At 38.2% G+C, this 27,525-nt stretch overlaps 1 protein-coding gene and 1 pseudogene across 8 annotated transcripts in view; one reads left to right on the top strand and one right to left on the bottom strand.

Annotated features, from left to right (window-relative positions):
• Nucleotides 1-27,525, top strand: part of SNX29 (sorting nexin 29) — a 691,881-nt gene that overhangs the window by 87,384 nt on the left and 576,972 nt on the right. The gene's annotated exons all lie outside the window — the stretch shown is intronic.
• Nucleotides 17,940-19,785, bottom strand: LOC138159913 (glucose-6-phosphate isomerase pseudogene; annotated as a pseudogene).

The following is a 27,525-nucleotide window of genomic DNA, read 5'->3' as shown; positions in this document are numbered from 1 at the left end:
TCCTTCCTTCCTTCCTTCCTTCCTTCCTTCCTTCCTTCCTTCCTTCCCTCCTTCCATCCTTCCCTCCCTCCCTCCTTTCAGTTATCCATGGCCATTGAGGTTTGGCTAAAACAACATCCTCTCCTCTATGTCACCTTCTGTTCTTCCATCTGAAGTTTGGAGGTTGTCTGAAATTGTTTTTTTCCAGTTAGACACAGTCCTTTTGTCTGAGATCACTCTGGTGTTCAGCCGGTGACAGATAACTGCTAATGCTGTTGTTTTCCAACCATTTCCAATAGAAGTTTTGAAGATTAGTACATGATAGACTCTTTTTCTGTCAAATGAAACCAAACTTCTAGAAGTCTCAATAAAGACAAGCTGATTTTTGGGGGGAAGGAATGAAAATTGTTCCCTTTCCTTTCTCCTGTTCTTTCTGATCAGGCCTGTGTTTGTTTTTCTCTTTTTGAATACATACTTTGTACTGAAAAACACTCAAATATTTATTGAATTGATCAGCGTGTACAAATCTAAAAAAAAAACCCCAAACGAAACTCTTGTCCTGTCTAAAGATAGGCACACTAAAAACCAGCAATAAGAAGCAACATATTTCATTTGATATTTAAGTGGGTATTCTGTATTTTCTTAAAAAACAAAATTATGTAAACATACAAATGTAAAATGCGCATAAACATTAGTATGACCATATCAGATAATCTAGAAATACAATGCAAATACTTTCTGTAATGCAGGTTCTTTAGTTATCAACTCTGCCTGCAAACATTCCATTCGTATGGGTGGCCACTTGTTCCCTACTTTCCCTTCTCCCAGTTACCCTAACCAACCCTGACCTTAGAGTCTGGCAATGGAAGCTGTCTCATCCTATGTTTCCTTCTGATTTTTCTCCTCTTTTCACCCTCAAGGGGATCACACACGTGCCATATTTCTCCTTTGCGTTTGCTTATCATTGCCCATGGTCAGTTATTTCCATTGTAGGCAATCTGTCTTGCATATATATATATACATGTGTCTTCTCTAACAAAAAGAAAAAAAAAATTTTTCCCTGATAACTCTTTATCTTTCTGTTATTCTCATGTCCAAATATACCTTTCCTTCCTTCTTTACTCAGAAAGCCACTCCTTGTAACAGACATCAAAAAGAAAGAGGAAAAATATATTTTTGACAACTCACAATTCCAGCCGTGTTTCTGATGGTATACGTGGCATTCTATAACCTTGGTTTCCTACTTTGGCAAAGAGGAGACAGCGGGCTGTTTTTTTCAGCTCTTCCCTGGAGGCCAAACTTGGTCAATATAATGATGCATGTCCTTTCCTTTTCTTTTCCAAACTGTTTTTGTGAACCTCAGGAATGTCCCTTCCCATCTTTCCCCATATTTTAACTCTCACCTTTTTAAATTGTGTGCCTAAAAATGACAAATCATGGTGGATGAGAGGAGTGAATTATACACCTATTCAAAGAAAAGGGAAGTTATCAGTTTTGAAGGGAGATTCTTATTTTCCTTTTCTAGTTTAAGCCTGCTTTTCTTAAAGCTTCATAATTCAAGATGAAAGGGTCTTTTATTTAATTTTATTAGTTTCAAAAAACCTTAAAGCTTTCAAAGCTGTTTTTGCAAATCTTCTAATTGGTTTCTCTGCCTTAAGTCTTTCCCTACTCTGTTCTCTACTCAGCTGCCAAAGCTTATATTATAAAATATAAGACTGCCTGTGCTACACGCTCAGTAAACCTCAGTGACTCCCTATTACCTCCAGGATCAAATATAAAATCTTCTTTGTTGTTATATTTTCTATTAGATTGGAAGTGGGAATTTTACATTAAAAAATGAGAAGCCATGAATTTTGAAGTGAGATTATGCATAATAAGGAACTGGTGGCATCAGTCTTAAAAACCCTTAAAAATGCTTTTCGGATTTTCATCAAAATTTCCATCCTAGCACAATATCAGTCTGTTCATTTAACAGTGCCAATGGTATGTCAGATAAGAATCTGGAAATAGGATGAGGTAGGAGTCGATTTTTCAATCTGACGATTTACAGGAAAAAGGGATGAAAAAGAATTTATAGTGACCCTAGTACAGTGAATTTGTTCCATGAGTGTTGTGCTGTTGCCATAAGGGAAATGTCAAAATGTCAGGTATTTCTTCTTGAATTTTGAAAGAGATTTTTGTACGTTGTGACATTATGCCTTGGGATATGTAATGCTGCTGTATGTTCTTTGATATTTATAGAATCATAGGCTTTTTGAGCTAGAAGGGACTTTAGAGATAATTTAATCTAACACACATTTTATAGATGAAGAAACAGGCCCAGAAATATGAAGTGTCTTTCCCAAGGTCACATAGCAGGTCTGTGGCAGAATTTGGGCTATGCCTTGGGCCCTTGACTCCCAAGCCAGGCTCTATCTATTACAGAGTGGAAGAAGACCTTCTATAAGCTGCTGCTCACTCACAGAATGTCTATAGATTAGATCAGAAGAATCAAACACATGGCCTGTGGCCCACATGTGGCCCACAACACTCCCAAGTGTGGCCTGAACCAGAGACATGGTAGTAGCATAATCTAAATAATAGGGGATGAATGCCAGTGAGTCGTATCTCGTATCTGGTCCTTGATGGTCAAAGAAAGTGCCTGTCACAGCATTATCTCTCAAAGTATAATGGGGAAATATTTAACAAAATAAATAAAGATACAATAAAACATATACATTTGAAAACTAAGTCATTATGGGAGCCACAGAAATCCTTACATATGGTTTGGTGGCTACTATTTTCATTTGAGTTTGATGCTACTGGTCTAGACTAAAGGGTTTCTTATCCTATTTTTGTGTCTTGTAATCCTTTAGGAGTCTGGTGAAACTGTTTACCAGAATAGTATTTTAAAATACATAAAATATTATACACAGGATTAAAAAGGAAACCAATTACATTGAAATGCAGTTATCAAAATATTAAAAAAATCAAGTTCATGCACTCCAGGTTAAGCACTCTTGGTCTAGATACTAATTATTGGTATATTGATTTCATGTATTTAATTCAGCATATCAGTGATTGGTTTATTGGTTCTGTATCCTCATTTCATTTCCAGCCTTCACCTTTTATTAATTTGATGATGTCTGAAGAAGGAATGAGATAGCTTGTATATTTCAGTATTTCAATTAACATATTCTCTTAACACTAAGATAATAGCTTACTGGCTCTCTCCTGTGTGAAGCACAGTAGGAAAGGAGTCACCCCTGCCCAATTATCTGAGTTATTGGCCTGAGACAGTCAAGGACTCTGTGATAACAGGGATTTTATTTGACTAGCAAGGACCAGGTCTCATTCATTGGCATCCATCCCCTACTATTTGAATTCTGCTACTATCATGTCTCTTCTCTAAGTTGTATTCCCCAGCATTTGTCTTAGCCTGTGAGAGGAGATGTATACCTTTTAATTTCTTTCCTGCTGTGTTCTCTGTAAACATATGGCCTTTCTTTAGTTTTTTGGTTTCTTTAAGGGTTTAATACCATATAGGTTTTTCTTTCTTTCCTCTTACAACTTGTGGTTTTTCTTTTTCTGGTTGGTTTACTTGAAGGAAATCATGTGGTTTGTTTTTAGTAGCTGACTGAATTTCTATTTTTTCCTTTTTTTTCTGTAAATAATATTTTATTTTTTCCAATTACATGTAAAGATAGTTTTCAACATTCATTCATTTTTTATAGCATTTTGAGTTCCCATTTTTTTCCTTCCCTCCCTCTATCTCTCTATCCCCTCCCACAAGACAGCAAGTAATTAGATATAGGTTATAAATGTACAATCATATTAAACATGTTTCCACATTAGTCATGATGTGAAAGAAGAATAAAAACAAAAAGGAAAAACCATGAGGAAGAAAAAGAAAAAACCAAAACTGAAAAAAAGTGAAAATAGTATGCTTTGATCTGCATTTAGACTCCATAGTTCTTTCTCTGAATGTGGAGAGTATTTACCATCCCAAGTCTTTGGGAATTGTCTTGGATCATTGCATTGCTGAGAAGAGGTAAGTCTATCATAGTTGATCATCTCATAATGTTGCTGTTACTATGTACAGTGTTCTCTTGGTTCTGCTTAATTCACTGAGCATCAGTTCATTTGAGTTTTTCCAGGTTTTTCTGAAATCTACTTGCTCATCATTTCCTATGGCACAATGTTATTCCATTCCATTTATATAACACAACATGTTCCAGCTGACTTTGTTTCAAGTGATATTCCCTCTTCCACCTACCACCCTGAAATGTTGCATGGGTCTTCCTGGGAAGCCTGTTACTGAGATCATGAGGTTTTGCCTCAGGTTGCTGCACTTGAGCCATGATTGTTCTGTTCCTTATAGGAGAAATTTTTTTAGAATTAAGGTTCACAATGAAAATTCCTTAAATGTTACATAATCTTTTATTGTTCCATCTTTCCCTGTTCCTTAATACCTTTTACCTTGTTCTTTGTCCTTATAGTGACTTCTCTTCATTTATCCTTCAGGTCTTTCCTAGACTGCCATTCCTGCCCTAGTAACAATAGATACCTCTCCTTTCTCTCTTCTCATTCTTTTCTAAATGCTCTGTGATATACACTTACTCAGGGTAAGGGCTTAATTAATGCCTTTTGGCTTTCCCTCTATCTGCTCTCTTCTAATTCTTTATCTGTCTCTCTGACTGTTTTTCTCATTCTTCTTTTTTGGGTGGATTGTTCACCTCCTGTTCTAATTGTGGGTATATCTCAAAGATCTTTGCTGGGCTATCTTCCTATTGTATATTTGCTTGATATTGCTGGTCAACTCCCACTTCTTAAAATATTATGCCTATGCAGATGACTCCCAAATCTCTATTGTCATTCCTAAACTCCTCTCCTGAACTTTAGTCCCATACCGTCAGATTTCTGGTGGACATCTCTTTCTAACTCTCATTGGCATTTTAAACTCACCATGTCCCAACTGGAACTCATCACCCTTTTGGCTAATCATAATGTTCCTCCGAAACTTCTTTCTCTCTGGTAGGGATGCTACTGTTCTGTTATTCACTTAAGTTTGTAAATTGGGAATCACCCTGGACTCTTCCCTCTTTTACTCCTCACATTCAGTCAGTTGCCAAGTCTTGTAAATGCTACCCCCATAACATCTTTTGCATCTTTCTGTTCCCTTCCCTCTACTCACCTAGTTCAGGTCCTTAATACTTCTTAGCTGGTTTTTCTCAGTGGCAACTTATGCATCTCCTTGCTTCCACTTTCTCTAATTTCTAATTTATATTCTACATAGCCTCCAAAATGCTTTTCCCAAGGGATTCCGCTTTTGTCATTCTCCTGCTTAAAAGCCTTGAGTTAGCACCCAGGATAAAATACAGAACCTTCCAGCTTCCAGAGTCCCCTGTAATCTTGCTCTAGGCTACCTTTCCATTACTTTATGCATTGTGTTTCAGTTGAGCCGGACCACTAGATATTTCCTAAATTCAGCTGCCCTCCTGCCTGTTCTCTACATTTGCAGAAACAGTTCTCATGCCTAGAATGGTCTTCTTCTACCTCTTGGTTTTTTTAGAATACTAAGTGGCCAGGGAAGCCGGGTAGCACAGGGGATAGAGTACCAGGCCTAGAATCAAGAAGACTTGAATTCAAATTCAGCCTCACACACTTATTTGTTGCATGACCCTGGGCAAGTCACTTAACTCCGTTTGCCTCAGTTTCCTCATCTGTAAAATGAGCTGGAGAAAGAAATGGATCTTTGTAGTATTTTTGTCAAGAAAACCCCAAATGGGGTCATGAAGAGCTGGACACGACTGAGCAAAAGTCTTCTTCAGGACTCAGTTTACCTGCTCTTCTTTGAAATCTTCCCAGATTTCCTCTCCTCCCCTACCTTCCCACCTCCATTACTAATGCTCTTTCATAAAATTTCTTTGAATTTACTTAGCTGTGCTTATATTATCCTCAGTCTCCCTTAGTAGAATGCAAGCTTCTAGAGGGCTGAGGATGTTTTTGTTTTATCTTTTTGTCATCAGTATCGATCTTAGCACCTTACAGAGAGCAGATGGTAACAAATATTTATTGAATCTAATTGGCATAACAATTTTTGATACATCTTAATCCTAGGCTGGATTTTCCTTGACCATCCATAAACATTCCCTAATTGCTTCTCTCCACCACTGCTTTTCTACTCTGAGAAAACAAATTAATCTTAATTGCCTAAGTAAAGCATGATTAAGAAGACATATCAGTTTTAAAAAATCATAGTTTAATAAGCTTTTTTCAAATAAAATGTATTATTTTTTCCTTACTTGCTATTTTTGAAAAATTTATGGCACTGTTCATAGAAGTTCTGCATGGTTGAATTCAATCTTTTTATCTAGGCTGCTATACATACATTTATTTATATTGAGTTCCAGAGTTTTCATTTTGAAGCCATAGGCAAAAAAAAAAAAATTGAAATTCTTGGGTACCTTGTTAACCAAATTTGGGTACCAGTTTGGTTATGTGTAGTCTCTTTGAAGGTAAATATCACATTTGTGAAATATTATCATGAAGTAATAAGATTGATTTTTTTCAATAAATACATCAGAATTCTTTCTGCCAAATAAGAGGTAGTCCTTAAAGTTACTTCCTTGGGGGAGAGAGTGTCACAACCTACTTTCTCTTATGGTTTCTTCTACGTCCCAAACATTTTTGAAATTTTCCTTTTGGAATTGCTATTATAGCTACACAAGGAAATAAGACATTAATTTGTAGGCATATTTTATCACCTTTCCCTTCTCAGACAACCTGAAATTGTGTCATTCAGCATTATCTATACACCGTATTTACCAGACTTGGCCCTAGTGACTTTTGACTTTTTCTAGAAATCAGTTACAACCTCAAAAGAGGAAGGTTTGACACCAAGATATCCAAGAAAAATTCTGTTACTCTCCCACTCCCTTTCCCCACTGAACAGATTATGCTACTTTATTTTTTATCCTGTTTTTCCTATTTAATAATTTTGTTGATAACTTTTATGTTTAACGTCCCACTGAATTCTCCATATCCTACTTTTCTCCTGCCCCAAATTGAACCTTTACTTTCAAAGAAAAACAGTTTAACAAAATCAACCACTGCACAATTCACATTTGACAGTGTATATATACACTGCTCTCATAGTATTTTGAGCATTGGCATGATTTTTGGGTAAAGATATGGCCTCCCAGTAAGAGTGTCTACTTGGAAAGGGGTATGGTGCTCATTTGTATGGATACGTTTGGATGAATTTATTTGAAAATCAGTCCCGTTGCTCTATTGTCTCTGTTATTGCTTTTACATTTGAGTAAAGGTATGAACCTTGCTGAATCTCATTATCTCATAAGTTGAAAATATTTATAAAATGCTTTATTTTTGCTATGGATGAATACAGAAACTGAGGAAACTCATATTTTTCTCCAGATAGTGTTAAAATTCTCCAATAAAATCTTTATGAAGCAGTTGACTTTACACAGCTGTCCCTCACTTAAATCCAGTTCACTTGCATGTCATGGTACCACCTCCCTGGTGTCATGGTCTTCTTGGAGAACAAAGGACAAACAACAGCCTTCATTGTAGAATGTAGATGACCTTGAATGCTTGAAGATTATGGCTGCTGAGCACAAGCTCTGGCAGGTCTTGCCAAGCTGGAAAAGCTTTCAGTTCCGGCTTATTAATGGGTCATCTGTCTGTAGCCAGAACACGTCTGGATTGAGAGAGGCTCACCACCAGGTTATAGGATGTTGAATTTATTGGTCAGCAATTTTGCAGTATGATTTGCTAAGGTGGAAAGCTGGTTATTATGGATAGTGCCAATGAAATTACAAACCTTTGAAGTAAAAAACTTTATGTATTAACAAATGTACCAAATATATTATATAACCTGTGTCTTAGGGCCCATGAAACTTTCTGATCTCACAGGGCTGAACTGGGTTTGATCTAGTATCCTGGGTTCCACCCTTGGGGATGACCCCAAGAGGGTCAGTTTCTTTCTTTGACTTGTTGTTCCTGCCCCCAGATTTTAATCTGGAGAAATCTCCATTATAAATTTTAGGCATAATATTGCTCAAGTCACAGTTTCTCCAAATGTGGGCAATAGATCCTCCATTCTTGCATAATCACGATGGGTATAGGGTATGAGACAACTTTTGTTTCACCTCACAGAAAATCCATATATTGATGCCAAGTACTTATAGGAGCCCATGAATAAATACAAAAAATGAAGCATGCATATATAGTGTTTTAGACTTATCTGGAAGGTGACTATACTTTGGGGAATGCTGAGCAAGTACCCCCTTTCACCTAAGTTCTAAGGTGATGGCTTATTCTCAGGAACTCAAGTATGGAAACATTTTTAAAAACCTCCTTTTTTGTTTCTCTAGAAATGTAAAGATATATTGTTTCTCCAACCTACAGCCCTTTCCAGACCTTTCCCTTTGGAAAAGTGGGAAGAACAAAAGCTAAGGCCCTCCTTTGAAGTGGATTAGTGTTGCTAATCAAAGTTAACTCTTTACTAGATTGGCCTTTCCACCCATCTGGAGTGATTAGTACCATGTGACATTAATGAGATTTAAGATCTTCCTCACCCATTAATAAGCCTCAAGTGGAGCCCATTAAGGGAAGCTTGCTTAGGGGAGACTTGTTTGTAGGAAGGCTTTCTAATTAGGCATTGGTTGAGGAGAGTTGTGAGGCCTTCTGGCTCTGAGAAGTGTGTATATACTCTGAGTTGGGATTTTGCTTTAGGGGTTCACTTTTGAAAAGAATCTTGTGATTTCCTAGTCGGGATTCTAAATAGCTGAAATGTTCAAAGCTCCTGGACTGCTCAGATATAAAGGCTCTCTCCATCCAGGGATGTATGTAAAGTGTATAGTTGATTCAGGCAGTCAGAGCCCTGTCTGTTGGTCTTTATTTCTCTGCTTGTATTTTCTCTGAAGTTCAGGGTACTGACTTTTCCCCTGAGCTAGTAAATGTAATTAAAAAAGATTATTGACCCCTTAAACATCTATCTTTCCTAGTAAAGCAGATTTAAGAACCTGTGCTAGGAGCCATCCTGGGTATGCTGGTGTGGTTGCTGTTACAATGACTCACCTGGGGACAGTGTTTTCTCTTTGAAATTTGATGTTAGGCTATTGATCACAGGAAGGAACTCTTAAAGGGAAAGTGGTTTCTTAAGGAGCTTAGTGATAATTATTCTGAAATTTCAATCACAAACTATATTTTGACATATTATGATCTTTTCCTTGTTCAAGTTTCTTGTAAATATTTTCTGAAATCTTATTGGGACAGAGAGAATTTTGTCAGAAATCATAGGGATTATGCCAATTTGGAAAGCTTTCTTCTGGCTAGAAATGGTTTGAATATATATATGTGTGTGTATATATATATATTTTAAAAGATTGTTTTGGGAAGACTGAAGCATAAATCAGAGAGTTCATTATTATTGTTAATATTTTTTTGACAAATGTCTCTGACCTGTGCTCAGAAAAGGAAGCAGAAAGATGAAAGACCAGGAAACTGTGACCCAGGAATGTGAGGTTCAGGAACCTCAGGCCACCTGGATCAGATCATATAGCTCATCATGTTTTTTTTTTTCCTTCAAGAAACAATTATGGTGGTAAATGTGGATGTGTGGGGTGGAAGAAGTTATTTTCCCTTACCTTTGTTTCACTTGGTCTGGAGGTCCAAGGGGGAGAGAGCCTGAAAAAGGGGTATTGACCTAGTTCATAGTTCACTTTTATGCACCACTGGGGAAGGGAAAAGAATCTATACTCCTAACTCTGAGCTGTCAGCCATCTTTGAGGAACTCCTCCCTCCTCCCCAGCCCTAAAAACCCCTAAACACCTCCCATCAGAAGAGTCCCGTGTCCTTTCAGCAAGGTGCCAGAGTACATACCCTACAATTTTATTGTTGATTGCTGCTCAGCAAATCTATCAACCTTCCTTTTTCACAGATAACTTATTTTTTTGAAAATTAATTTATAAACCTGAAATATTTAATGTAATTTTTATTTATAATAAGCAGAAGGAAGTCAGAATACTTAGTAAAACTAAATGTAGATCTTCTACTAATGTCACTTTTCAACTGTACCCATAGTATTTCCCTTTCTTTTTTTTATGGGCTATTTTATTTTATTTTTTTCATTTTTCAAATGCTTTATTAACTTCTGATTTACATCATTCATTTCCACTAGATTTTGAGTTACAAATTTTCTCCCCGTTTTTCCCCTACCCACCACCCCAAAATAGCAGTGCCACAAGATATCCCCTCCTCCAATCTGCTCTCTCCCATATTTTCTCCCATACCCCTTTTGACTTTTCCAGTAGGGCATGGTGGATCTCTATAACCCAGTGCCTGTATATCTTATTTCCCAATCACATGTAAAATAGTATTAATAATAGTATATATATATATATATATATATATATATATATTTAAACATTTGATTTTAAAACTTTGAATTCCAGATTCATTCCCTTCCTTCCTCGTCACCCACCCTTACTGGGAAGATAAGTAGTTCAGTATAGGTTGTACATAGTAGATATATTGTAAAAGATTGACTATATTTCCCTCCCTCCTATCCCACCTCCCACTTGTTCTATTCTCTACTTTGATGCCATCCCTTTTCAAAAGTGGGTGCTTCCAACTTCCCTCCCCCCAAGCCTTCCCTCTCTTCTGTCATTCCCCCTCTCATCCCTTTCCCCCTATTCTCCTGTAGGGTGAGATACCCTATTTAGTGTGTATTTCATTCCCTCCCCAAGCCAAATTCAGTGAGAATAAGGCTGACCCATTCCCTTTTGTCTTCCTATTCTTCCCCTCCATTGTAACCATTTTCCCTTGTCTCTTCTATATGAGATAGTTTACCCCATTCTGTCTCTCCCCATTTCCTCTCATTATATTCCTCTCTCACCTCTTAATTTCACCTTTTAAGTATCATCCCTTCCTGTTTAAATTGGTCCTATGCCCTCTATATATATCTGTAAACATATATACACACATTCACATATGTATGTATGTATATATATATATATATATTTCTATTCCCTTCAACTATTTTCATACTGAGAAAAGTTTCATCAGTTACAATTATTGCTTTTCCATGTAGGAATGTTAATAGTTCAACTTTGATAAATTCCTTATGATTTCTTTTCCCTGTTTACCTTCTCATGCTTCTCTTGCTTTTTGTATCTGAATGTAAAATTTTCTATTCAACACTGGGTTTTTTCATCAAGAACGCTTGAAAGTCCTCTATTCCACTGAATGACCATATTTTCCCCTGAAACATGATTCTCAGTTTTGCTGGGTAGGTAATTCTTGGTTTTAATCCCAGCTCCTTTGACCTCCGGAATATTACATTCCAACCCCTTTGATCCCTCAGTATAGAAGCTGCCAGATCCTGGGTTATCCTGATTGTGTTTCCACAATATTCAAATTGTTTCTTCTTGGCTACTTGTAATATTCTCTCCTTGATCTGGGAATTCCGTAATCTGGCTATAATATTCCTAGGAGTTTTCTTTTTGGGATCTTTTTTAGGAGGTGATCGGTGGATTCTTTCAACGTCTATTTTGTCCTCTGGTTCTAAAACATCAGGGCAGTTTTCCTTGAGAATTTCTTGGAGGATGATTTCTAGGTTATTTCTTTGATCATGGCTTTCAGGTAGTCCAGTAATTTTTAAATTATCTTTCCTGGATCTATTTTCCAGGTCAGTGGTTTTTCCAGTGAGATATTTCACATTGCCCTCTGTTCTTTCATTGGGGTGGATCTGTTTAACAAGATCTTGATTTTTCATAAAGTCATTAGCTTCTATTTGCTCCAGTCTAATTCTGAAGGAATAATTCTCCTCAGTGAGCTTTTGAGATTCTTTTCCATTTGGCAAATTGGCTTTTTGAGCCTCTTTTGCTATTTGAGTTAGTCTATTTTTTAAGGTGTTATTTTCCTCAGTCAGGCTCTTGACTCTCATTTTGTAATTTACTTACATCATTCTCATTTCTCTTCCCAATTTTTTCTCCACTTCTCTTATCTGCTTCTTAAGGTCCTCTATGGCCTGTAACCAGCTTGTATTTTCCTTTGAAGCTTTTGGTGCAGGAGTTCTGACTTCACTGTCTTCCTCCTGTTCCATGTTTTGCTCCTTTTTGTCCCCCAAATAGGAGTCTAATGTTGGAATCTTCTGTCTGCTTTGTTTCCTTAGCCTGCTCATTTTGCCACTCAATTACTTGACTTTGGGGCTTTTTGCCACAGTAGGACTCTGCCACCAGACAAGGGAGCTTTCGTCCCAAATGCTGGGGTTTTCTTAGCTGCCAGAGGTATTAGTTGGCTGCCCTCTCTGAAGCCTCCACAGACTCTGACAAGCTGGTCACACACCTCAGGACCTCTACCCTGTACCACAATCCAGATCCAAGCAGGTTAAAGCAAGAGTGATAATCCCTCAGACTGGTGCTTGGTCCCCCTACACTCTGCAGGCCACGAGCTGAAGCTGCCACGTGGCGCTGGCTGGCTGTGCTGGTGTCTCAGTGGCTTTTCCCCCCGGGGGCAAAAGCCACACACTCCCACTTGTTGGGTCCCAAAGTCCAGACTGCACTGACCTCTCACTTTGTCCTTTGCATCTATGTGTTGATAAATCTGGAAAAGGGCCACAGCTGCTGCTGATTTGGAGTCCCTCCAGCCAGCGGCTGGTCAGGCCGGCCCTGGTGCTAAAACCTCTTGCTCACCGGCTGCCAGAGTGCTGTGCTGGTCAATTCCTGCCGGCCTGCTGGGGCTGTCCTCAGCGGGAGGTTAGCTTCTCTGTGTCATTTTGTGGGTTCTCTAGCTCCAAAATTTGTTCAGAGTCCCCTTTTACATGAATTGGGGAAGGTAGAAGCTGGAGCCGCACGAAGGTCCTGCTTCTACTCTGCCATCTTGGCTCTGCCCCGAGTATTTCCCTTTCAAAGAACAATAATTAAACAAAATCAACCCCTACATAATTCACATTTGAGAGTATATACTGCTCTTATAGCATTTTGAGCATTGGTATAATTTTTGGAGTAAAGATATGGTCTCACAGTATAACTTTCTACTTTGAAGGGGTATGGTATTTAATCTGTTAGGGCTGTGGAAAGGCTTTGACCTTGGTCTGACATCTGAGAAATAATGTTGCTAAGTAGGGATGGTCTCCTCAAATTTTTTCTGTTATTTAATGAATTTATGTCCACAGTGGTTGATCAAATCCATTTCTTATGGCCTGGGAGGGTTGCCACCCCCAGTGGTGGAGGGCACCCATGAAAATTCTACAAATCATTTGAAGTCTTGATTGAAGTAGGTCTATAGAATGGTAAGAAATGGATATAGGGGTGGCTAGGTGGTACAGTGAATAGAGCACCGGCCCTGGAGTCAGGAGGACCTGAGTTCAAATCTGGCCTCAGACACTTGACACAAAAACTGGCTCTGTGACTTTGGGCAAATCACTTACCCCCAATTGACCTCCTCCCCCCAAAAAAAGAAATGGATATAAAAGCCTAGACCCTGGCCTAGAAACATATCTAAATAAATGAACAGAGAGTCTCTGTTGTAACAGCACATTTTTCTGTGTGTAGTGCAGATGGGCAACAGCCATAGTTTTTCAACACAGAAAAAGACATAATATTGTGTGCATGTTCTTGGTACTCATGCTAATTTTAAATTTTCTTCAAACATTTCTAATTTTTAGCTATTTAATTTTTTTCTGTTTATTTTTTAAAATAAAATTATTCAGTGAACAAAAACCAATTTTCTCAAACTGGGAAAAAAAGGAGAGAAAAACAAAATCCTCATAACAAATATGAATAATAAAGTAAAACATTCTCTCATTAGCCATGTTCAAAGAATGTTTCTCAGTGTGTACTCTGACTTCATCTCCTTTTTGTCAGGAGGGTGGGTATCATGCTTTGTCTTGAATCTTTGAAATCATGGTTGGTCATTCTGTTAATCAGAGTTCATTAAATCTCTCAGAGGTATTTGTTTTTACTTTAGGAAAAAAAATTATTTAGAGTACTTATTTTTATTTTGTGATCTGAAGTGGAAACAAGTGTTGACTTGGTTGTAGAAATCAGAATCAGGGAACAGTAGGGGGAGCAGTGGGTTTTTATTTTCTATGGTTTCTTTTTTGGCATTGTTCCTATCTCAGTTTTTAATGAAAAAACTAGTGTTTCTTATTTCAGTAGATGCAGCTCCTAATAAAAATACATATATCAAATATGCATAGAAAGTAATTTTTGTATGTCGATATTCTTATTACCAATAAAAATAATAAATTGACTTACCAAAAAAAAGGTGTTTTTTTATTTCAAAAGAGAAGTGCAGCTAATTAGTAAATGTCAATATCGTGTGTGAGATTTAACTGAGTATTCATGAATATTTGTGCCAATATTGATGCTAGAATTCCTTTCTTTTCTTTTTCCGCCCCCCTTTCCCCCAATTCCCTTTTCTTTTTCTTTGGTAGCAGTGTGGTATCTGGTGGGGCAGTAAGAGCAATGCAGATGAGGGTTGTTTTTTTTTTAAGTTTTTTGTTATTAATCCAGGACACAAGAATAAGAAAAACAATCTTGCTTGTCAATAAGACTTGTTTAGTGGATTAAATTTTTTTTTTCCTCAACCATCATAGGAAGGATGGATTTTGACTGCTAGTGAAGATTTCTAGCTTGTTGCATGGCAACGTAATTCCAAACATTCAATTGGCTTAGGAAATGAAATTCTTCTGCTGTAGTAGGAAACATAAAGATATGCCAAATAGCAACAAGCATTTGTTTTCTTTGGTTGAAGACCTCATGATAACAGTGACAGGATGAAAGAATAAGTGTACCTGCTGTGTTGTTGGCTGCATTGTGACTTTTTCTTCTTTATTGCAGAGACTGATTGCAGTTGATGAAATAAAACAGATTATTGGTAGAGTTTAAGAAGTTTCTTGGAAGGGAAATCTTTTTTATTAAGTTCTCTATGTGGGGGACTGTAATAACAGATTAGGTTATTTGATTTCTACTTAAAACAGATTCTTTACTTCTGGGATGATGCTTTTAAATGACCCCAAGGACTGAGGAACATTTTGAGGGACTTTCTTTATCATAAAGAAATATTTAGTTTGTTAAGAGTCTGTTTGCATATTACACACCTTGCTCTAGACGTTGGAGAGCTTAAGTTCTATAATAAATACAGATGATTTGTAGGTGGGAAGAATGTTTCCTGAATGCTCCAATAATTCTATTATTCTTATAAGTACAGTTCCAGCAAGTATTCTAAAGAAAAACACTGTATGTGGATGACAGGGCCTCCAGTTTCAGGTTTTCATGATGAAGAAGGTCAGTCCTGTTCTAAACTTGCCCCTTTCAATACAATTGATTATTGAGCCTACCTGTTTCTTTACAACTGTGATTTTATTTCTCTTGATCTCTTTTCATGCTACCCAGGATTTTTCAGGAATCCATTATCTTTGTTTTGCTCTACTGCTTTTCAAGTTTGTTTGAATATCTTTTAAAACTGGGGCTTTAAAATTTCTTAGGAGCTCATTGGTAAAAGGCTTTTGTTATAGAACTACCCTCTTCACAATCTCTGAAAAAACTGGAATGATTAAAAATTTGTTTTTAACTATTTTCTTCTATTGTTGTAGGCAGCATTTTATAAAACAGTTCAGAGTCATTTTACATACACTGCTTGCCCATTTGATGAGGTGAAATAAAATTCTTTTTGCAATGTCAGATACACTCTTTAGAGTAATTTACAGCTTTGTGAAGTTGTATACCAAGTCAGAGGTAGTGTGCTTTTGTTTAATTTTTGGGATAGGTAGGATATTTGTTAGAATCAGTTTGGCTCCTCTGTTGCTAGGTCCATCAAAGGTAGTTGGCCGAATATGTGTAAGCTCAGTTCCTAATCTTTGAGTGTGACATACTGTAGGTCTAGCTAGCACTGTTAGACTTTCTCACAAAATGTCCCACAGATGAGCCTCTGACAATTTTTGGAATTTGAAGTATGGCCTCTTTTGGCTAGTAAGGGATAGAAGGTCTCCAACTTACATACTTTTAACTTACATATTTATAACTTAACATAAACCCCAAAGTTCAAGCCTGATAAATTTACTGAGTCTTTTTTCTGAGTCAAACAAGTATTTGTGAGTAGATTCTACTTTTTAGTTTTACCAGCATTAGAGAAATGAAGAAAATAAGTAGGTAGTGTCAAATTCAACCCTGATGTTGAACCTCAGAATGACTTAATTCAGTGCAGGGAGGGTAAAGGAGAATGATGACAGCAGAAGAGAAAAACTTCTTAGAGACAGTAGTTCGTACTCAATTTGGGAAGAAAGATTTTTTTTTAATTATTCATTAATTGCTTGGGATATGGTTTCTGTTCAATTTTTTGCTATTTCTATCTCTGTGATCTCTTCTTTGCTGTTCATCCTGAAATGTATTTCTCTTAAACAAGGAACTTTACTGAAATTGGAAGAGCGTTGCATGTTGTGGTTGACTAATCAATAGATGCTTTATTTAGATATGATTAAATGATGCTGTTTTGTTAGTATTGTTCTTTATGTGTCACGTGACAACACAATAGATATATCAGTTTACTGCAGATGGAAGAACTTTGCCTTCATTCTCTTACAAATCTGCCTACCTCACTGGGGAACCATTCTTTGACATGCTGCACTAGGGGGTCACTTTAAAGTCAGGAGTCTTTAAGAAAAAAAACAAATCTACATCCTGACACTGAGCTACTTAGTTGACTTTATTTTAAATATCCTACTGTGCTGATGGAAGCGAAGCTTTTTTTTCTTTTTCTCTTCAAGCTTCTAAATCTGACAGTGAAAGGAAATGTTATCCGCAAGGAAACAAATTTAGGCTTGATGTCAGGAAAAATTTCTTAATAATTAGAGCTGGCCAAAGGTGGAAGGAGCTCCCTCCTTGGAGACATTCCAACAGAGGTTAGATGTACACTTGTTGGTATGTTAAAATGTGTATTACTTTTGTGTATGGGTTGGACTAGATAGTCTCAGAAGTTCCTTCTAGTTCTTAAATTCTGTGATTTTTAAATTGAACTTCTCCTGCCTAACCCCAGGCTGTTTGGCATAGGTACCCTGATAATTTACTTTGCTTCCCAGTCAAGCTTCCTTTTGATGTTCTTTAGCACAGGACTTTTGAAAGACAGAGACATTTAAATTCTTGTTAAAGGATTTCTTTTCTTTTTGTTCTTTCTTTTCTTTTAACATGTTGCTTTTTCCTTTTAGGTATTTATTCATTGAGGTGACAGCTTATACCACTTTACTGGTTAAAGTTTCTATGTACGTGAAACATTTGATGTATAAAACACCATGGTTACAATGATTCTGTTGTAATATTTGATGTAAGAATATATTGTTAAGCAGTTTGAATCCCTTGTAACTCATTCCTTAATGTTGTACTAGACTTATCCTGGGTCTTCTACAGATAGGAAAAACAGGCCCATTTGCACTGAAAGATAAGGGAATGGAAGAAAGTCCATACTTTAACTTTTAACATTCCATAGAACATCTTGTGAGATTACTTGTTTGACGTGAAGGTGTTTTATACAATAACGAATTGTTTTTCTACTCATATTTTAAGAACAATTCCTTTTGTCTGCTGCTGAACTAATCCATAAAGGAGATTGAGGCTTACTTTGGAGATTTGAAAGAAGACAGGCTAAATCTTCAGAGTATGAGACAGCTAAATCATCATTTTTTCCTTTAAGTTGGGGGATATAGTTAACTAAAAAGTGAAACATAACTGGACTAAGAATTCAATTTGTGAAAAGTACATTTTTTTTTTTTACCGGTCATCTTTATTTATTTCAGCCCTGAAAACTGTGGAAAGGCTGAACACTTGTATCACTGCAAAGGGAGGAGAGTGTGAGCTTTTATGTGACATTGAGGACCAAAAAATTAAAAGCCCACCCTACTGAACTGGCTTTATGAGGTCGGGCTTGTTTTCCTGGCAAGGAGGAAAGAGCCTTACTTAAAGGGATGACTAGTAGATCTCTTTGTTATGGGACAGGAAGGAGCTAAGTAGTCACTACAACACAAATCAGATTACGGTACAACTGACTGGGTCACGGGGGAACAGGCATCTGCTTCATTACTTAGGCCTGGTCCTACTTGATAAAGCTGATCAATCCATTGGTAGAGGCATCACGAGAGGCCACAGGTTTATCAGAGAACAACTCAGGCTCAATTTTCTTGGCCTGTTGCTTTCCCAGTTCCATTTTCTAATGATCATGATTATTGACATGCCCTGAACAGAGATCTTGTGTTCATACATGGTAGTTAAGACTCCAAGAATGAAAGGAACAAGCTTTCTGAAGACAGTGGAATTAGTAGGATGATTTCCCTCACAGACTTTTTGAGGCAACAGCTCCTTCAAGGGCATCACTACTCTTTCCTCCAGCCTCTAGCTTCTTGTGTGCTTCATCTTCTGTCTTTCCTTTCATTAGGACCTCAGTCTGAGCTAGGAAGTTGGCTAGTAGCCTCTTGTGACGAAGGCCATTCCAGATTGGATTTTTTTTCTGAGCAGGAATGAGAAAGTCACAAGGAATCATCCAGGGACCCTGGTGAAAAAGCTGGTAGAAAGTGTGCTGTCCATTGGTCCGTGGTTCTCCCCACACAATTGGGGCCTGTAGTTAAGCCAGGCTCTTGACTTGGTGATATACTTCCCATTAGACTACTGTCACCCTCCTGGAAATAGGCAGCAAAGTGGTGCATATACTGGTCATAGGGCAGCAAGGCCTGAGTCTCACATCCAAAACAGCAAATATAACAGATGCCTAGCATGGCAAGTACCATAGGAACATTCTTCTCCAGTGAGGTGGTGAGGAAGAGATTGTCCATCCAGAGAGCCTTGGACAACAATTGTTCAAAGTTATCAAAACCATATATCAAAAACTTATAGCACAATGGAGAGGCCAATAGCAGGCCAAAATGAGTAATATCCACCAACCCAGTCCCAGAATTCAAACATATTTTGAGTGTTGATTCCAAGCTCTTGAATTTTAGGTACATTGGTAGACGAGGCCACAAAGTACTTTGCCCCAACTGAAGGATCCATTGTTACCTGAAGGAACCACTCCTTGCCTGTCTCTGCATTGGCGATGGTCTCCTGGGTGGTGAAAGTCTTTGAGGCAATGATGAAGAAGGAAGTTTCTGGGTTGAGTTCAGCAAAGTCTTGGCATCATCAGTATTGAAGACAAACCAGACACAAGGACCTCCTTTGGAGAAGGGCTTCAGGGCTTCTGTCACCAATAGAGGACCCAAGTCAAAACCTCCAGTGCCAACGCTGATCATCTTCCTGGTGCAGTCTTTCCAGGCTCCACCATGGACTTGCTGACAGAATGCTTTCATTTTCTCCAGCACTTTGTTCACCTGGCACTGTGTCCTTGCTGTCCACTAGCAGTGGGTATTTTGGAGTGATTCTGCAGTGCCACATGGAGCACATCCTGGTCTTCTTCCCCTTGAACATTTGTTCCTGAGCACCTTCTACCCCTTGAGACTTCGCCAGCTCAATAAGCATCTTCGTCACATCTTTTATGATGAGGTTCTTGGAATAATCCATAAAGATGTGTCCATTTTTGGTTTCAAGATTCAGGTTGAAACGGTCCTGGTCTGCCTCAGAAAGGCACCAGAGGTTGAGTTCTGACCTTTGCTTATGGTGCCACTAGACTAGCTTTTGGAAGTTTGGGTCCTGACTGAGTGTGGCCATGGTGAGGACATGGATGGCCCGGAATGATATGGTGTGAATGTCAAATTTTCTATTCAACTCTGTTTTTTTTTTTTTTAATCAAGAATGTTTGAAAGTCCTCTATTTAATTGAATGACCGTATTTCCCCCTGAAACATTATACTAAGTTTTGCTGGGTAGGTGATTCTTGGTTTTAATCCTAGCTCCTTTGACCTCTGGAATATCATATTCCAAGCTCTTCAGTCCCTTAATGTAGAAGCTGCTAGATCTTGTGTTATCCTGATTGTGTTTCCACAATATTAGAATTGTTTCTTCTTGGCTGATTGTAATATTTTCTCCTTGATCTGGTATAGCAGCAAGCATCCTATCATAGCTAGGATGGCTCATACCACAGGTTCTTAGATCTGCTTCTCTAAAGGAAAGCAACTCAAAATGGGTTCACAATCTTACTTTAATAAAACATATATAATTTACCTAGTTCAGGGGAAAAAGTCAACACCCTGAACTTCAGAGAATACAAACAGAAGTTACAAGCAGACAGAGAAACAGATCAGCAGACAGGGCTTCCAGCTGTCTCAACATTATATCCATACCAAGTCAGTTACCAGAGAGGGAAGCACTAACATCTGGGTTTTCAAAGCTGGGGGGCTCAATGGCTGCCCAGAATCTCAACTGGCCAAATCACATAACTCTTCCCAAAGTAAGCCCCAGAATAAAACCTCACATCAGGGTATATAGCCTTCTCCTGGCTCAGAGAATGTCACAACCCTCTTGACCCGTTGCCCAATCACAAGGTGTGGGCATTCCTGAAAAACAAGCCTCCTGCCACAGGCTCCATGTGACCACATTCAGTCTATTAGGGAGCAGAGTATATTTTCAAATCAGGGAAGGTTCTCAGAGTCAGTCACTTAAGTCTATCAAAGGGTCTAGGGGCAGGGAAGATCTTCAGATTCCCATTCCCATAACATCTGGGAACTCTGGAACCTGGCTATAATATTCCTTGGAGTTTTCTTTTTGGGGTCTTTTTCAAGAGGTGATTGGTGAATTCTTTCCATTTGTGTTTTGCCCTCTGGTTCTAAAATATCAGGGCAGTTTTCCTTGAGAATTTCTTGAAGGATGATTTCTAGGTTATCTTTTTTTTTCTTTTTCTTTTGGAGGGGGGAAGGCAAGGCAATTGGGGTAAAGTGACTTCACCAAGGTCACACGGTTAGTAAGTATTAAGTGTCTGGCAGATTTGAACTCAAGTCCTCTTGACTCCAGGGCTAGTGCTCTATTTACTGTGCCACCCAGCCACCCCCCTAGGTTATTTTTTTGATCATGGCTTTCATGTAGTTCGATAATTTTTAAATGATCTCTCCTGGATCTATTTTCCAGGTCAGTGGTTTTTCCAATGAGATATTTCACATTGCCTTCTATTTTTTCATTTGTTTGGATCTGTTTAATAGTATCTTGATTTCTCATAAAGTCATTAGCTTCCATTTGCTCCAATCTAATTCTGAAGGAATGATTCTCCTCAGTGAGCTTTTGAAATTCTTTTTCCATCCAGCAAATTTGGCTTTTTAAGGCATTCTTTTCCTCGTTGGCTTTTTGGCCTCTTTTGCCATTTGATTTAATCTATTTTTAAGGTGTTATTTTCTTCAGTCAGGTTGTTGACTCTATTTTCATGATTTTCTTGCATCGTTCTCATTTCTCTTCCCAATTTTTCTTCCACTTCTCTTACTTGATTTTCAAAATCCTTCCTGAGCTCCTCCATGGCCTGTAATCAGTTCATATTTTTTCTTTGAAGCTTTTGGTGCAGGAGTTCTGACTTTGTTTTCTTTCTCCCGTTCCATGCTTTGATTCTTTTTTTCCCCCAAAGAGGAATCTAAAATTGGATTGCTGTGCTTGCTTTGCTTCCTTTGCCTGCTCATGTTGCCACTCAATTACTTGACTTTTGAGCTCTTTGCCACAGTAGAACTCTGCTTCCAGAGGGGAGAGCTTTGTCCCAAATTGCTGGGGTTTTCACAGCTGCCAGAACTATTAGGAGGGTGCCCTCTCTACAGCCCCCACACACTATGACTCACTGGTCACACGCCTCAGGACCACCACCCAAGACCGCGATCCATATCCAGGTAGGTTAAAGCAAGAGGGATCACCCTCTGAACAGTCACTTGGCGCCCCTGTGATCTGCAGGCTGGGAGCTCTGAAGCAGCCATGTGGAGGCAGCTGCACCACTTCTGTGTCTCTGCTGCTTCTCACTCTGGGGGCAGAGGCCAGACTGCACCTCCGTCCCCCCGAGTTCCAACAGAGTTCTATGCTGACCTTTTATTTTCCTTTGGCATTTATGGGTTGATAATTCTGGAAACTGCCACAGATGCTGGTGATCCACTCTCCTGAAGTCTGCTCTAGGCCCTGCTTCCAGAGCCCTGTAATGGATCCTTCCTGCTGGCCTTCCAGGCTGCCCTCAGCAGGAGATTTGTTTCTCTCTTTCACTTGGTGGGTTCTGTAGCCCTAAAATTTGTTTAGAGTCATATTTTATAGGTATTTGAGGTGGTTATGAGGGGAGCTCATGATTTTCCTGCTTCTACACTGCCATCTTGGCTCTGCCCCAAGATATTTATTCTTTGTTACAATACAGTGTGAAACTGAATCACTTTCTATTTGGAAAATCTGGAAAGTACATCCTAAAAAATTGCAAAACAACCCTCCAAAGAGTCCACAAACAACCAGGGATCTTAACCATGTGAGGTTCCTAATTTCAAATATCTTTTGCTTGTGAAGTGGGAGTATCAACAGTAATTTTTTTTCAGGTGATCTAGTGAAAACTTTAAGATGAAGGCAAATGCTATGTTATTAAAGGGACTTTCTCTTCTCCTGTAGAAACCCTGAATTTCAGTTAAGAACCTGTCAAACAGAGGAGAAATGTTATTCAAGGGGGAATGCTGTGCGTAAAACAGTTTTGCAAGGAATTGCTCTGATAAATATTAAGTTAAAGTGATTGAGTTGAGGAGTCAAAGCCAAGGGTACCTATGCACATATAGAGCTCAGTGGCGGGTAGAGTCATGTTTAGTTTGTGCTAGGTGAGTATAGGAGGAGATTAAGAATTGTTGCTTTCAGGAGAGATTCTACCATCATTTATCTTCACTAAGTTTCTCTTGCTCTAGAATGTCTCTCCTTTCGGGACTGAATGCTTTTCATTATCTCAATAATGAGATGAGTAGCTTAGAAGTACTATAACAAGATCATCGCATATCAGTATTGGATTCACTAGGGAAACTTTTAAGAAGTTTTGGTTATATAATTTCATTTTATCTTATCTCTGTCATGTGTGGGTGAGAATTCTGTAATGCTTTGGTCATTGTGTTAAGAACTGCATAAACTGGAGAAGAAAACACATTTGTGTTTCTTATTTCCTTTGGAAATAAAGTTAGTCACATAATTCTTTGCTGTTTTGATTGACATGACTGGAATAAGACTTGCATTCATTAAGACTTGAGAGAAAACTAGAAAAAAGAAATTTGAAAGGTCAGTATTGAGCTGGCAGAGTTTTCCTAGTAGATTTATTGCTTGATGTTAATGTTTAGGGAAATATTTATGGGTATCATAAATCAGGTATCATTTAAAAGAGAATAACTCATCCTTTTTAACTGGAATGACAGACTGAACTTAGAGTCTGAACCATGCTTTCTGTTGATAACTCCAAGGATGAGAGGAGCCCTCATTGAGAAACTTTGAAAACATACCAGAGAAGAAAATGGAATCCTTCAGATTTGACACTTTGTAGCATGAGATCAGTAAAGGTGGCACATGTGGAACCCCAGACTAATCTTTAACCAGGAGATTGGAATCCAGATGCTATTGCCTAGTACTTTTAAAGGGGATATACATCCCAGAGTGATGGGGAACTGATGGTTACTGATGTGCACTTTCCCTTGTTTGCTGATCATAGAGGACTAACTTGCCCACTTTCAAGATTACAGGTAGGTTTGCAGAGCTGAATGGGAAATTTGACAGTTTCCTTCTTTGGAGTTTTAACTGATTAAAACTCCCAAATACCGGGGATATTTCTTCCCTTCGTGTTAGTAATTTCTTCAGTGGTACCTGAGGATCGGACTTAGAAAAGAAAAAGTATTTGTTCAGACCTTTTTTCAGCTAACACCTTTTCTTTTAATCAGTTAAGTGAGAGGCTTTTTGAGCACTTACTATGTGATCAGTGTTGGGGAGGACACAGAAGATATGTAGGAATTGAACCTCATCTCCAAGGATCTTGTAGCCTGGTTGTATAGAATAGCCACACATATGTGAAACATTTGTAGAAGAAGATAAAATTGTGTTTAAGGAAAGGCAAATAGTGTGATACAGATAATAAATGGTAGAGTTTAGAAAGATGAGTGGGTATTGAAGTACTTGAGAAAGGCTAGGCCAGGTAGACTTAGAATGAGATAGGACTTGAGAGGTCATCTAGTTCAACTTCATCATTTTACAGATAAAGAAACCGAGGCTCAGAGAGGTCAAATTGATGTGACTAGGGTCACCTAGGTCATAAGTGACAGCCTTGGGATTTGAACCTAGGTCTCTTAACTCAGAACCCTGCATGCTTTCCACTGTAACACATGACAGTCTTCTTTGATGTGAGAGACTTGAGCAGATTTGGATATGTAGAAAGGGAAAAAGGTCTTCTGCCTTCTTTCCCCTGTTCATCCAAGAAGTATGAGATATTATCCTCTTTCCCAGACTAAATACTTTTCTCAGTCTTATGGGTTAATGAATTTTATCCATTTTCTTGGGGCACCTAATTCCTTGGTGGCTGATGAATAGATTTCTTCTCCCTCCCCACCCTTGAATCTTTTAGTTGCTTTATTCATTTATTTATTTACTTTGTTTCATAAAAATAGGGAGTAGAGAGGTGAGGATAGAGTATCTGATACATCTTTTCTTCATATGTTTAGCTTATATTAGTTCCTGGGAATGACCTAAGTGTCTGCCTTTCAGTAAGTCCCTGCTTCCCTTTTCTCTAGCAGGTAGACTGGGGTGTCATTCGCTTTGTTTTATTTTGCAATGTATTCAAGTGGACAGTAGTGTGGTATAGTGACTAAGAAGCCAAGAAAACCTGGGTTCGAGTTTGCTTTTGACATATAGATCAATAAAGCAGTCATTAAAAGCTTATAGTATATATTAGGTACTGTGCTAAGCTGATACACAGTCATTCAGTCTGGAGGCATTTGTTATGTGCCTACTATATGCTAGGCACCTTTCCTTTAACGCCTGCTGACTGTGTAACCCTGGGTAATTCATTTAACCTTTTAATGCTCTTGGCAACTTTTTAGGACTGTAAGTTGAGAGAAGAGGATAGTCTGAATTGGTAGAAGGAGTCTCCTCACCTGGAAGTTCCCTATGCCAATGAAATCACAGATCTAGGCCTTATCCTTATAGTACATAACAGTTTATACACCCTAAGCCAGCGTCTGCTTATGACATATGCAATATGACTTAAAAAGTAAAGAAGAAAATGCAAACTGTAGGGTTTTAATTAAAAAATCAGTGTCGTTATAGTGAGCTCATTGATTTGTTTTGCATCCAAATGCAAAATAAGAGGTGAATAATGCATTCTTATCTGAGAAACCCTTCTGTTCTGTTGCTTCAGAACCTTTAGTTCATTTGTGGTGAGTATGAAGGAAATAAGCATTTATATAGCATCTGTTAGGTGCCACGCTCTGGGTTAACTGCTTTACAAAGGATATCACATTTGGTTCTTACAACAGCCCTTCAAAATCGGTGCTGTTATCCCTATTTTACAGTTGTGGAAACTGAGACAGACAGGTTAAGGGACTTGCTCAGGATCTCACAGCTAATAAATGTGGGAGGCTGGATTTGCACTCAAGTCTTCCTGACTCCAAACCCAGTTCACTATCCACTGTGCCACCTAGTTGCCTTTACAAAATTCCATCCCAGTATGCATATTAATCTGTGTCTATGACTGTAGTACATCTAAACTGTGGGTGAAATCTTAGTTCTCATATCTTGTCTTAGAACCAGAATATTATGTAAAGGAAAGGAAATATTCACCTTGGTAAGCATTTTAGGTCACATTAGCAAAGTGTCCTCTGCTTATTTAATCAGTATTCAGGGCATTTTCAAGAAGTAGACAATGACGACAAGACCTTTTAGCAGAGTCCATGCTATGTATGTAGATGCTTCCTCCCCTTGCCTATATACCTGCTACAGAAATGAAGCCTATAGTTTTCCATTTCCAAATCAGGAAGCTTAGTGAAATGGAGCAAGGCTGACTTTCAAATGATAAGGGCCTTGTATCAAGTACTCTTTACTTCTTTTGGGTTGGGGAACTCAGTCTCAGTGGTGAGAATGGACAGAGACTTGGGATTGGCTCTGGATAATTGCTTGTACTTACCTGTTCCGCCTGATTTGGTGGACCATGTCCTCCAAAGAATGTCAAAGACAATAGGGATTCAGTAGCATTTGCTTTATTCTGTACTGCTAGAATTCAGGTGGGTGTTGGGAGGGAAACTGTGTAAGGGAGTAAGGTTCATGAAGAACATAAAAGTCACCTAGGAAAAACAAAGAAGCTGTTTGATTGATTCTTTTAGCCAGCAGCTTCGTGGGGTCAGGAGAACTTAGAGCAGAAGAGCAAAGACAGTTTCTGAATTTAGAGTGAAGATTTTGAAAGAAGCAATAGGTATTGAGCAAAGGCCACAAGAGGAGATAAAAATGTAAGGAATTAAGACTTTGTAGTGATAAATATATGGTGCTCTAACTCAATGTCTTAGAAGCTGCAGAGTCCATGGAATGGCTCATTTTAGAATTTAGCAAGCAAAATTAAATCATTCTCCGGCTTGTTATTTAAAAGCTTCTCACCCAGCAACCTATGTGTAGAAGGGGGATTAAAGCAAATCTGGGGAGTGATGAGTCCCTGGCAGTACAGCATTGGGTTAGAGAGAGAATGGAATCAATTTATAGAAAATCGTACTGTGCCCCCTGTTGATGCCCGATGAAAATAAACTGAATTTCATTCTTTAGGGCTGAAACTGTAGCTCCTTGTGACTCCTCACTAACTTGGAAGGAGAAGAGAGAAGGTGCTTTCTTTTCTCATCTCTGATTAACATCTTACATAAACTCACTTACATAGCTTCTTTCTGGATAGGGAGGAGGCAACTTATTTCATCAGAATGTAGGAAAGAAATTTGCCCTATAAGGATTCCTTAAAGCATCTTTGGTTAAGGAACCTTTATAGAGTATGCAACAGTAAGCTGAGTTTAGACTGATCAATACATGCAGACTCTAAGTCAGATATTTATTTGATTGTGGAGGAAATGGTTAGGAGGGGACTATTTTTAAGGGTGCAGTAGTTCTTGTAGGATATTCCTTGAATTCTGTAGATAGAAAAATAGCTGACAAATTTCTCATGGTGGGATTCTTTGCTATTTTGTTTGGCTAGTTGAAAAGGTTATTTGTTTCTCTTTTTAATCTCTCATCCCATCAGCAATATGTACTTTATATCCTAGATAGCTTTTAAAACATGTTAATAAACCCAACAGGAATAATCAGTTTTAAATAGAATCTAAATTAAAGTCAGATTATTTAAAATACTTTCATAAGAAGCTTAGTGAAACTCCTTGATTAGGTGTATATACATGTGTAGACCCATGTACAGATGCATAGCACAAACGTATATTTGCATATATAAAGTGAGTATGAAATAACAAAGCTTATTTACATGACTTCCTCACATAAGCACATTAGAGTCTTATGGCATGTCTTTTTCAGGATGGTTTAGAAAGCCTTTTAGAGCATTAGTTACAGACTCAAGGGTCAGCACACTTTGTTTTTTTGGTGAATTTTTAAATTTTAACTTAAATACAAAATTAAAAAAGAAACTT

This window comes from Petaurus breviceps, unplaced genomic scaffold (assembly GCF_028583685.1).
Source record: "Petaurus breviceps papuanus isolate PSGF00001 unplaced genomic scaffold, PetGlider_PUasm1.0 118, whole genome shotgun sequence".
Lineage (NCBI taxonomy): Eukaryota > Metazoa > Chordata > Mammalia > Diprotodontia > Petauridae > Petaurus > Petaurus breviceps.
Note: the sequence above shows the minus strand (reverse complement) of the source record. Positions and strands in the feature narration are given on the sequence as shown.